The sequence below is a fragment of the Oreochromis niloticus genome, unplaced genomic scaffold (assembly GCF_001858045.2).
Source record: "Oreochromis niloticus isolate F11D_XX unplaced genomic scaffold, O_niloticus_UMD_NMBU tig00008545_pilon, whole genome shotgun sequence".
In the NCBI taxonomy this organism is placed as follows: Eukaryota; Metazoa; Chordata; class Actinopteri; order Cichliformes; family Cichlidae; genus Oreochromis; species Oreochromis niloticus.
The window spans coordinates 40,557-52,604 of record NW_020329265.1 but is presented as its reverse complement, the minus strand read 5'-3'; the positions used below and the strand labels follow the sequence as shown (position 1 = coordinate 52,604).

The following is a 12,048-nucleotide window of genomic DNA, read 5'->3' as shown; positions in this document are numbered from 1 at the left end:
CTGTCCATTGCCACTATTTCTTCTTGCACAATGCAGCCACTTCCAAGTTTGATTTTTTCCTTCAAATACTATTCCAGTTTTACTCTTGAATTTTGTTTCTATTCTTAAAATGCCAATTTTTTGCATTTTGGTCCTAATTCTCCATCTTAACTTTCTTGTGCAAAAAAGCCACAGGCTTCCCATCACTACAGCTTTATAACAGCATTTGCAAGTTTATATTTACAATGTGTAATGCAATATAGTGAAGAAAACTAAATGTTATATATTGATATAAAGCTCACCTTATAAATTTAAACTACTCTCCATCCTTTTGTGTTATTTCTCTACCCAGGTTATTTCTTCAAATCTCTATATCTATATCTGAGAAGGGACCTTACTCTTCCATCAAAACACATGAGCTCTAATCTCTAATCAGGGGTTTAAAGTAGAAGATCCTTAGAGGTTTAGTCTTCCAATAAAGCTAATTACACAAAATTAACAACAATGACACACACAATCTACATCATATGTACACACATTATAATACAAAATCAAACACAACAAAATGCAACCAGGCACAGACTAGAGTACATTAAAATACCATAACAAAACAGCAAATTATTAACAGCTGCATCACTCCTTCGGTTGAATTTTAAAACGATGCCAATTAGACTCCAACCCTTTCCTCCTGCTTGGCAGCTCCAATAAATAGATAATACATGTCAGCTTTGGTTAATGAAGGTGTGAATTTGGTAGTTCAAACTGCTAAATCTCTTTCAGGTCTGATCAGAGACACAGGACATCTTTATTCCAACAATTTCTCTGTGAAATGTATTTCTGGGTCCAGCAGCAAAACATCAAAACACAGTAAAGTGACTCAGGAGCTCAATAATATAATACAGTATGACAAAAAAGACAATCCAGCTTACTATGGTAAGAGTTAGAGAAAGTTGGAGCACCAATAAGAAATAGAAAAGCAAACAAACAAATGTGACTCCAAAGTATGAAAGAAATGATTTTGGACACTAGCTGCTCTTGATCATTCTGGCATTAAAGTCAAACCTCAACAAGCTACAGTCAGGCATTATTTGTTGGAAAGCGTAAATAAATGTATTTGCATCTTATGAAGGTTCATTTCTGTGTTGTGCCTTTTAAATACGGTGTGTTTACATGCTGTTATTCTCCAGATCGCTAGCAGCTAACAACAAGGTTAGCTGCTAGCCAGCTAACGTTGCCATGGTTCCAGTGACCTCTAAAGATTTTTTTTTATTATCCTTGAACAGTCATATAAGCAACACTTATTAGTTTATAAAACACAGATATTTCAACACGAATTAGAACTAATAATAAGTTTGTTTTTTAGCAGGAGGAGAGAGAGAGTTTGAGTTTGAGTTTGGAGTCTAGGGTCCTCCCAGCATAGGGTTAAAGTGGTTAGGTTTAGGATTAACCTCAGCTTTGGGCTTCAGGGATTAGGTTAAGTCCAGCATAGGGCTAAAACTGGTTAAGGTTAGGATCAACCTCAGGGTCAGGATGCTACATCAGTAAATGCACAATCAGTGACAGTGATATTGATGATAACAACAGCAACAATAGAAACAGTAATAGAGACTATTATATACATATAGGGACTTTAGGTCCCTTTTCATTTAACCCTTTGGGGTGTACTGTGTCTAATTTGGCAATCCAGACTCTCTCAGCCTTTCTCCTCTGCTGAGCTGTCCATCTGGGATTTGCCTGTATCATTGTGGCCCTGACAGATTCCCAGCCATGTGATAGGAAGTGTTTGACACATTTGTGTGTTGACACATTTTACATACACATTATATCTGTGCTGGGTGAATTTGGTCAGAAGTGTGTTACTTGTCTCATGTCTAAGGAGCTTGGAAAGAAAAGCGTCTGGACTTCTTTAAGACTTCTTTAACTTAAAGAAGTCCAAACGCTTTTCTTTCCAAGCTCCTTAGACTACGATGACCTGGATGACTGAGAACCTTCACAGACTTACTTGTCTCACCAACATACTGGATACCACATTTACTGGAGGTAATCAAATAAACACAATTATTAGAGCGTAGAGTAACTTTACACTGTGAGAGGAACACACTGGCATTTGAAAAGCTGCGCAACCATTTTTGGTGCTGAAAAAAATTGCCCCTGGTCTCTCAGTTCAGGCTCAGAGAGGTGAAACTTTCTAAAGGCAGCAATTACCTTACAATCCCTCCAGCATTTGGGTTTCCTGGACAAGATTTTAAAATGGTTCTTAATCACTCTGACCAATTTGCATGTTGATGGGGCATATGTGACCACCACCGGCAGAATAGCAGATAAATCAATGGGTTTAGTCTGTAGGATGATTTAAGGCATTTTCTTAGAAAAGAGTGACAGTACCCTCTAGTGGCGAGAGCTGAAAATAGAATTTCAGTGGCTGCTCTAAAGTCAGTTTGCTGGGTGCAGATTCTATGGAATCGTAATAATTGGGACTTAATTAGACCAGCAAACGTGCGCTTTGGATGAAAGCTCGTTTTAAACAACAGAGCATGTGTGTCCGTGGATTTAAAGAATACTTTAATGTCCAATTTATGGGTTTGTGAGAAATTTCGGCCTTTGAAGGTGGTTGTTTCCAAAAAGTCAATTGTGGTTTTGTTAATTGTAGATTTGAGTTTGATTGAAACATTATGGTTATTCAGAGTACTCAGAAACATGTTGAGAATGTTGCCACACACCCCAGATATCATCAAGAAACCTGTAATAGTGTAATGGATTTTTGACACATTTTGAATGGGCCGCAGTTTCCCATTCAGCCATGAGTATGTTGGCATATGCAGGGGCAAATTTCTTTTTACAAATAAAAGGGACGGCCATGGGCAAGAAGTCCATTAATCTTCATTTAGTTTTCCCTGGAAGTGAATTCATACTGTTAGATGTTACTGTTAGAAGTTAGATGTGGATTTATTCTACCTAGCTCTTCTTGATTCTTCATTATCACCGTGGCATTGTTGGCCTATAGAGTCTATAAGAGTTGCAGAGATTATTAAGGCACTTGGAAATGGTGGGATGGAACATTTGTCACTGAAGGGTAAAAGTTTAATATGTTACACATGTGAAACTTTTATAAGTCAACGGTGAGGTGTATTTGTAGGAAATGGTCGTTTACTAACATTGCATTCTCCTCCAGAATAAGAAATGAAAATAGTAATAAAAGGAGAATAATGTGGACTAACTCAAAGCAAATGAGTGAAAGGAGTCGAATAATATCAGCAATGAGGGCTGTGCAGCAGTGGATCCCAGAGCAAACTTCTTCAAGACCTGGAACAATGTGAGATGTGATGGCCAAATAAAACAGATTTATTAAAAAGCACCAAAATATAGGAGGTATCATTTCTGTAATGAGGCATTCTTAAACAGATAGTAGTATTTACAACAGTAAAGTGAAAGCAAATGAGTGATAGATAGTAGTATTTACAGTAACAGTAAATACTACTATCACAGAAATCTCTTTAAGCATTTAAAGTATTAACACTTTCAATAATATAACTGTTTTGTGAATTGTCAGTATATATTTTGAATTACATTCAAGTTCAAAAGAAACTTGAATGTAACTCCTTGTCAAACCTAAAGTCATTTCTCTTAATTTGCACAATCAGAACAACAAAACATAACAAAATCAACCAGAAGCTCAAGTGGCTGTTTAGAAGGATCAGCTTCTTCCTGACGTCCTCCTCACCTCCAAAAACCCACCAGAGGAGCCTCTGCTTCACAACCAGCAGCTGTTATTTTCATTTTCAATGTAATCATTTTATCCTGTTTAAAATTACACATTTTTAAAGAAGATCAGTGTTTCACTGTATGGTTGATTCTTTATTCATGTAAGTCCTTAAATGCATTCATGTATATGAATATGTCTAGTAGGCATATTGGCTTACTGACAGCCTCATATGGAGTTATTACACTGACTTCTCTTCATCCTATACTTTATTCTGCTCAGTACAATGTTAATATTGTTTTAAACAGTGATAATTCTATTGTTTTATACTGTAAAATAAAGCTATTGTCACTATATGAATATATATTAGCATCATGAAGTCAGCTGTGCTTTGCAACCAGATGTAAGCTGAAAATGTAATGCTAGGTTATTGTCAGAGTGCCCTCACTCCATGATCTTGTTCCCTATTTAATGGTGCAAGACAGTCAGAGTTTATGTGCCTCTTTCCTCTGTTCCCTTGACTATGATGCTTTAATGTATTTCTACATTTTATCTACAGAAACATTTATCAGTGCAAAGCTGTTTAGAAGATACTTACAATAAGCTGTCTGTTCCAAAGAGCTTGGAAAGAAAGCGAGTGGCCTTTTTTCATGAAAACATTTCACCTCTCATCCGAGAAGCTTCTTCAGTTCTAAAACGAGCTGAATAAGATTAAATTTTGAGGATGAAATGTCCTCCTGAGGTCTCGACATTCTCTCTGCCAGTCAGATGACTTGTTTCTATTGACAAATCCAGCACACCTCAGAGCTTCACTAGCACATCCAAAGACTCAATATATTTTATAGAGTCATTCAATTGTTGGCCAAGTCCTGTGTGAAGACCCCTGAATCTGTAACTTTATGAATTAACCAATCGCTCTCTTTCTTTACTGGTAAATGTCTTAACAAGCGCATTGTTTATTTTCATCCTTTAATCACATTAAATGAGGGAGCTGTTCATATTTTAAACTACTATACAAATAATAAATGTCTTTATTGCCACAAAATTTAAATTTCATGTTGATTTCACGCGTTCAAGTTCAGTGTTTGCCCTTAATTATGTGTGACTGTCATCACATGCATCATCCAACATTAATTTCACACCCCTGGCTGAAAGGCAAAGACAAAATATGGACACCTCACTGAAGAAAATAATTGTATTTCAAAGACAAAGTCAAAAATATCATCAGTTTGTCTGTATTGTGTGTAGTGTGTGGATGTGTGTGTAAAGCAAATAAAATTCAAATAATCCCAAATGACCTGGAAGAATGAACGATAGAACCTGAGGTTGCTGAGGTCCATATATAGTCTCAGTGAGTAACTGAGCACGGTGACAAATATTGCTCTAAATTTGCTCTAAATAATCCACTCGCTAATACAAGTAACCACCAAAACCTGGAAGTGGATACAGATGTCTCATCACACATATGTATTCACAATAAAACAGGTTTTTGTGACGTTGTTAATTAGCAAAGAAAGCCTGTTCTAACGTTTGAGTCTAAGGTTTATTTTTTAGCACCTGACTGCTCTTTTTTGTTTCTCATCCCTAAACACGCTGCATAATCTTTCACGTGATTCGGTTTATTTTGAAAAGTCTCAACAGGATCTTGAGCTTTATTCTGAAAGGCTTATGTGGAAAATAAACAAGCGGACACGCGATGGTTTTACATCGTTGTTGACAACGCATAAAAATAGGCGCTTGTCAGGTCGTGTGGTTATATTAAATATAAGCGAAAGAGAGAACCTTCAAGAAATGAATATAGCCACTACAGTGACCATCAAGACCATTAAATTTGGATAATAAAACTCGAGGTGGAAACCAGGAGGCAGCCGGAAGAATACATCCGAGGACAGGACACATCAAGGTGCGGCATGAGGAGAGATACAACGGGAGAAAGATGGTGCAGAGATAATCGTGGACCAAGTAAAGAAGCAGACACCAAACTGAGTAGACAAAACACACTAAGAGCTCAATATTATTGAGCTTTAGTCAGTTCTCTGCATTCTTCAGTGGTTTAAAAATGTAGTTGTAGTTAATTAATGTACTTTATTTGAAGCATTGCAGGCCTTAGTGAAATAGAGACACAGCTCCTAAACCTTTAAGACAAACAGTGAAGTAAGACAGCTTCTAAAGTCGTTCAAAGTTGCTTAGCCCTGGTAAGCCGCAAATACGCTAACAAAAATGAAAAATTGTGATGATAAAAAAAGTTTAGTTTGGGATCTGGAGCTTAAAGAATTGTTTAGCATTGTAAGCATTTATTATTTAAAAAATGAAAACTCTTCCATAAGTGAAACTGATCAAAAGCTGAAGGTTGTGAACATATGGATGTGCACTGTGTTTATGGAACAAGTGCCAACTTGGTTTAATCAGTGTGAAAAGAGAAAATGGGATGATCCACACAGTAGTGTGTCAAAATGTATTATTTTCTCAATCAGCAAAGTAATTTTGGTCTGTGCTGATATCTTTGGTTTATTTATAGTTTTTGTAGTGCTCCCTACTACAAAATATAAAGAAGAATATAAATTGTCCAAAATATTTGAGAGTTACTAAATTAGCTTGGCATGAGTTTCACTGTGGCACAGACGGCTGTCAGCAAACATCATGTGTACAGATTCATCTTTAATATTTCTTGATTTTGATTTGTGGACTACCAGTCCAAAAAGAAGGCAGATTTTTGTTGTAATCATCCCATCCTTTATTTATCCCCTATCTTATTACAGAAAATGATAGCTTTTATATGCGTGTGTAACTTTATAATTGTGTATGTGTTAGCCTGATGTGCACACACTGCCTGAGCCCTGCTTTTCCCTCAGAGAACCTGTACGCCGTGTCCCGTACGCCAGAAAGCTGCTCTACCAGGAGCTGCAGTCCGTGACCATCATCCCTCGACTCGAGCTGTCGCGCTACAGCGAGTGAGCAGGACAAGGACAGAGATGTGTTGGGTGGAGACGAGGGTAAGGGGGGTGAATTTGTGAGTGAGTGAAAGGGACGGTTTTGTAAAGTCACACACTTCACCGGGAACTGTTTTCTCAGATAATCAATCAGCTGTTTAGATAAAAACATGGACTGACTGCACTGAGGTGTAACATGTGCCTGTGTGTGTGCCAGTTGTGCTCAGTGTGCTGAGGTGAAGCATCCAAACCACACAGCCTGTTCTTCAATCCGGGATCGTGTCCCAAATCAGAGCTGCGGAAGGGTAAGCGTCACAGTGAGTGTGCTGCAGCTGATGTTGACCTGAAGAATCGTGTCTCGCAGGTACAGTCTGCAGTCTGTGAAGTGGGGCTCCTGCTGCTCAGGTGTTCTCACTGAAGTCCGTTTCACCTGATGAGAGGAGGCAGCTCTGACTTGAGGCTGTTCAAGAATGAGCGCCACTTGATCTGGTTCCACCTCTACCACAGGCAGAGAAACACAGGGTGAGATCTCCTCCTGCCAGTCATCACGCTGTAACTGTGTTCAGGTGTTAAATTCATCCATGTGATTCAGCAACATCAACAAACTGTTCCAACTTCTACAATCTGGTAGAAGGTTCTGCATCATCCGGGCAAGGACAGAGAGACTCAAGAAGAGCTTTTATCCTCAAGCCCCCCCCCCACACACACACACACGCCATCTCACATCATCTATAATTGACTGAGACTCTCCTCCAGACACTCAATTCCTTTAACTTCCTTTAACTTTAAATATGTTTATATTGTCCATTCTGTAAAATAGTCAGATGTCTATTCATATTGATGTACAGAATTCACCTGCTGCTGCTTCTACTGCACATTCACCCAATGTATATACTATATATATATATTTATAATGTTATCCCTCTACCCCCCCCCCCCATGTTTTTGCACATGTCGAGGATCGTGTCAGGATACATTTCACTGTGTGTTATACTTGTATAACTATGCATGTGACAAATAAAGAACCTTGAACCTTGAACACTGTAAAATAATATTCATTTCTTTGGTAAGAAGTGTGTGTTTCTGTTCTTAAATTGATCATCACCAGCCTGGACTCTTTGTTGGCCAGACAAAATCAGAAACGGAAATCATTGGTTTTTACAACTGGGTCCAGTTCTACCTGCAAAGGATATGAGGCCAGGGAGCATGATTTGGTAAGTATAACATTTCACCAGACAGAAGAGTTTGATTTCCTTTGATTTCAGTATTCTCAGCCGGTCGGCCTCATGTGTGCCTGATCACAAGTCGGTCCACTTCATACATGCACAGTAGCGCAGGCAAATAGTTGCTCACACGCTCACTGTGGCCATTATTGAGCTCACGTTGGGTGGAGATGAGAAGTTTCAAAGAGATTTAATTTATATATTTTATATAATAAAGTAAATGTACGAATGACCGGCAATAATTCAGTCACTGAAATTATCCATGAAATTAGCTAAGTAATTCCTAAAAGTCTGTAGATTGGCTTTTACAACAAGGAAGCAGGTTTTCTCATTAGCAGAAATGCTCAATAGACAGAAAAACAGAAACCCTAAAAGAAAGTTACCGCGATTTAAGAGAAACGGCCTTGTTGCAGATGAAGAGTTGTTTGTTGACAGTATAGATGGTTTGTTTTTAAACCTCTTACCACTCACAGAGTCCCCGGTGACGGTCTAGCTATGTCAGATGCCAGTCATTTAAGAGACTAATCATGTTTTGGAATTTAAATTGTGCAACTCACTTTGTTCAACACAGCCCAGAGTAACATTAAAAATAAAACATATTGGAACTAATTTTGTTGGACGCAAGAAAAACTGGAGCATCTTTGTAGGGAGCCGAACTAGGGCTTGCAAGTTTTGCAGTGGCTTTGCAGTGACTTTGCTATCTGCACAGAGCGTTTCTTTATCGTCATCGCCGGCGTGCTTTGTACCTCAGGCTCATCAGAGACAATCGTATCCAGGTAAAATAATTTTCTTTAATCTACACACTTTTAGGAATTACTTAGCTAATTTCATGGATAATTTCAGTGACTGAATTATTGCCGGTCATTCGTACATTTACTTTATTTTATAAAATATATAAATTAAATCTCTTTGAAACTTATAGAATCTAATCTTTTGGTTTCTTTTTTTTTCATAGCATTTTATCAAACTGTTGTCTGCTACAGAGTTAAAAGTATTGTACTAGTAGTAATATAGCATCCACCATCTCCTGCTTGCATATTTCTGAAAACATTTTAGTGGTGTGGCAGCCATGGGTTGAGCCAGCCCTGCAAACCCTGTGGATGGACGATGCAGTGGACAGTGGGAGGAAGCATCCTAAAGCTCTCTTTGCAGACCAGCCTGTGTGATTCTCCACTCACCGACCAGAAAAGACAAACGGCAGGTCTCAGTTGCAGCACCTCATCCATCCATGTCTGATCTTGCATCGGCAGATTCAGCAACACAGCCAGAGACTTCCTGTAATCTATTACAGTTGTTAAAAAAAACGGTCCAGGAACAGGTCGCTCAGGTTAATCTTGTATAAACAACTGTAAATATTGTTTTTCCTTCTTTAAATATTGTTGGCTTATTAGAATATTCTTGTTTAATTGTTGTTTCCAAAAGTTGATTCTGTTCATCTGACGTAGCGTTTTGTGGAGAAACGTTTCGTCACTCATCAAGTACTTCTTCGGTCTCAGCTGACTGCAGGTTCCCCAATCTCATAACAGTACATTGCATAATGACTGAACTAGCCACTGAATTGTTGTTGTTATTACTTATTGCCATATGGGCGACCGTGGCTCAGAGTTGGAGGTTGCCTTGTAATCGAAGGTTGCCGATTCGAGCCCGGCTTGAACAGTCTCGGTCGTTGTGTCCTTGGGCAAAACACTTCACCCGTTGCCTACTGGTGGTGGTCAGAGGGCCCGGTGCCACCAGTGTCGGCAGCCTCGTCTCTGTCAGTGCGCCCCAGGGTGGCTGTGACTACAATGTAGCTTACCATCACCAGTGTGTGAGTGTGTGTGAATGGTTGGATGACTGGATGTGTAAAGCGCTATACAAATACAGGCCATTTACCATCAAATAAATATCCATGTAGAATTGTTCAAAGTGACCATTATGTTCATAGATGTTAAAAATACCTGAAAATAAAATGAGTTCAGTGACAGTTAGTGTTTGTTGTAATCAATTTATTAATAACAAAACACTTTTAAACTAATGCAACACATATAACAATGTCACAAAATATTCAAATAAATACATTTCTTAATGCATAACCAGATCAAGTGGAGCTGATTCTTGAACAGCCTCAAGTCAGAGCTGGATTGACCTTCTGTCACCAGGTACTGATGAGCCCGCTGTGGAAAAACATCACTGATGATGTTCATGAATCCCCAGCTGACTCTGGTAACCTTAATACAGCACAGAAAAAATGTCACAATAATCATTTTATGTTGTGATTATTGTGATAATAACAGCAACAGATGCATCTATGTCATTATCTTTGAGCTTTTACACTTAACATAATTATAAAAACATGAGTATAAAAGGTATTGAAACTCTGATGCCATCTTGGAATACTGCACTTTGTTCATGTCATTACAACATTTCTCTCTTTCTAATCATACATCTAGATGTTATGTCAACACACATTTAATCTACATTATAAGAGTGCCTTTGTGATAAATGTGTCTTTCATTCTTAAATTAACTGGTTAAATATTTAATCTAACTAAACCCTAAAGATGGAGTCAGAAGACAACAGTCACCTGAAGGGGCTGAAAATTGTAAAGACCCTACAGAACAATCAGTAAATGTGAGTAAATCTGTGATTCTGCGAGTAACACACTGGGTTCAGTTTGGAGGTTGAACTCTCACTCACCAGGCCGACAGCCGTCTGTGCCACAGTTAAACTCATGCAGTGCTAATTTAAAAACTCTCAAATATTTGGACAATTTATATTTTTCTATCACAATAAATACAAGTCTTCAAGTAAACACACAGAGCAGTAGTGGATCTTTTTTTTTTAAATATTATTTTTCTTTATTTTGATTAGAGAAAATAAACAATCCAGCTAACAAATTTTGTGCTCTCTACTACCAGAACCCACCAAATTGTATCTCAGCCCAGCCCGATGGGCCGATGGGCTGGGCTGAGATGGATTTTGGTAGCCGACTGGAGAAATCGCTAGCCCCGGGACGTCGGGCTAGCGATTTTGCGAGCCCTCACTTGAATTTTTGAATTTCAGTTTAAGGCAATTAAATTCAATCCAAAAATTCAACCCCAACAATCAAGTGATCCCCTGTGAGCAACAGTGGACAGGAAAAACTCCCTTTTAACAGGAAGAAACCTGTGACAGAACCAGGCTCAGGGAGGGGCAGTCTTCTGTCATGACTGGTTGGGAGGTGAGGGCAAAATCAAATTGAACATAAATGAGAGCACAGTATATTATGACAGATTGGCGGACCGTGGCTGGAAAACATTATTACTATTACTAGAAGAATTACCGGAAGAAATTTAGAAAAGGAGCAATTCTTACAATATATCGGAAGAAACGAGCAATTCTTCCAATATATCGGAAGAAATTTAGAAAAGGAGCAATTCTTCCAATATCTTGGAATAATTGCTGAAGGAACCGCTTAATAATCCAATCTGGTATGCCGTATGATTTCAAATATGTGAAGGCGGCCAGGTAAACTGCACCAAAAATACCGCCCGTTATGGCAACACCTAGAACTGCGTTACGTGCGAGGTTGGCAACAGCACTCTGTGGTACTTCCTCTTTGATTTCACGCCTCATTTTCGCACGCTCTTCCCTTTCTTCATTCATCTCCCTTTCAAGGTTGTCCATCCGAGTAATGAGCATTCTGTTTTGCTCCTGGAGAGCCTCTAAACGCTGAGCTATGCTCTCCATTAACACCCTAATCCTTTGGACCTCCTCCAGAAACTCATCCAATCTGGCTTCAAGACGGCCCCAATCACCAGCCTGAGCCCCGTGAGGATGCAATTCCTCTGCATCATCTCCGTCAGAAGATGAATCACCTGATGATTCGTCTGACATCTTTTTAAAACGTTAAGGGACAGTGTCAAAAGAAAAAAATGTTGCCTGAATTATTTAAATGTAAAAGTATTAGCTTTGTCAAAGATTCCTGCTTTGCAAAACCAACTCGCTGTTACTGAAGACGCACCAAGGTAAACTGTGTTAAAGCACCGCTATTTATGGACTCATGTGGCAGAGATGGTGACGTCGACCGTCACGTCACAGTCTCCCCTTTGAGATAATCAAAGGACTTTGGAGCGTGATGTCACGGGGGTGGGCGTGGAAAGGATTTTGGCCCGATCCGCCATTTTGGGGGTCTAAACAAAGCGCAAGGGAAAAAGGAGCGAAGGCACACAACAGCCATGGTTCATATTTGCTGTGT

At 38.9% G+C, this 12,048-nt stretch overlaps 1 long non-coding RNA gene across 3 annotated transcripts; it reads left to right on the top strand.

The window, feature by feature from the left end:
• The first annotated feature begins 5,321 nt into the window (after positions 1–5,321).
• On the top strand, positions 5,322–8,948 carry LOC112845676 (uncharacterized). Of its 3 annotated transcripts, none has more exons than XR_003218544.1 (5): positions 5,322–5,641; positions 6,532–6,672; positions 6,827–7,131; positions 7,718–7,823; positions 8,889–8,948. It is a non-coding gene; the product is annotated as an uncharacterized LOC112845676 (long non-coding RNA). The 3 variants fall into 3 exon arrangements; XR_003218545.1 differs by having other exon boundaries at positions 5,322–5,582; positions 8,900–8,944; XR_003218543.1 differs by having other exon boundaries at positions 5,323–5,582.
• The last annotated feature ends 3,100 nt before the right edge of the window (positions 8,949–12,048 follow it).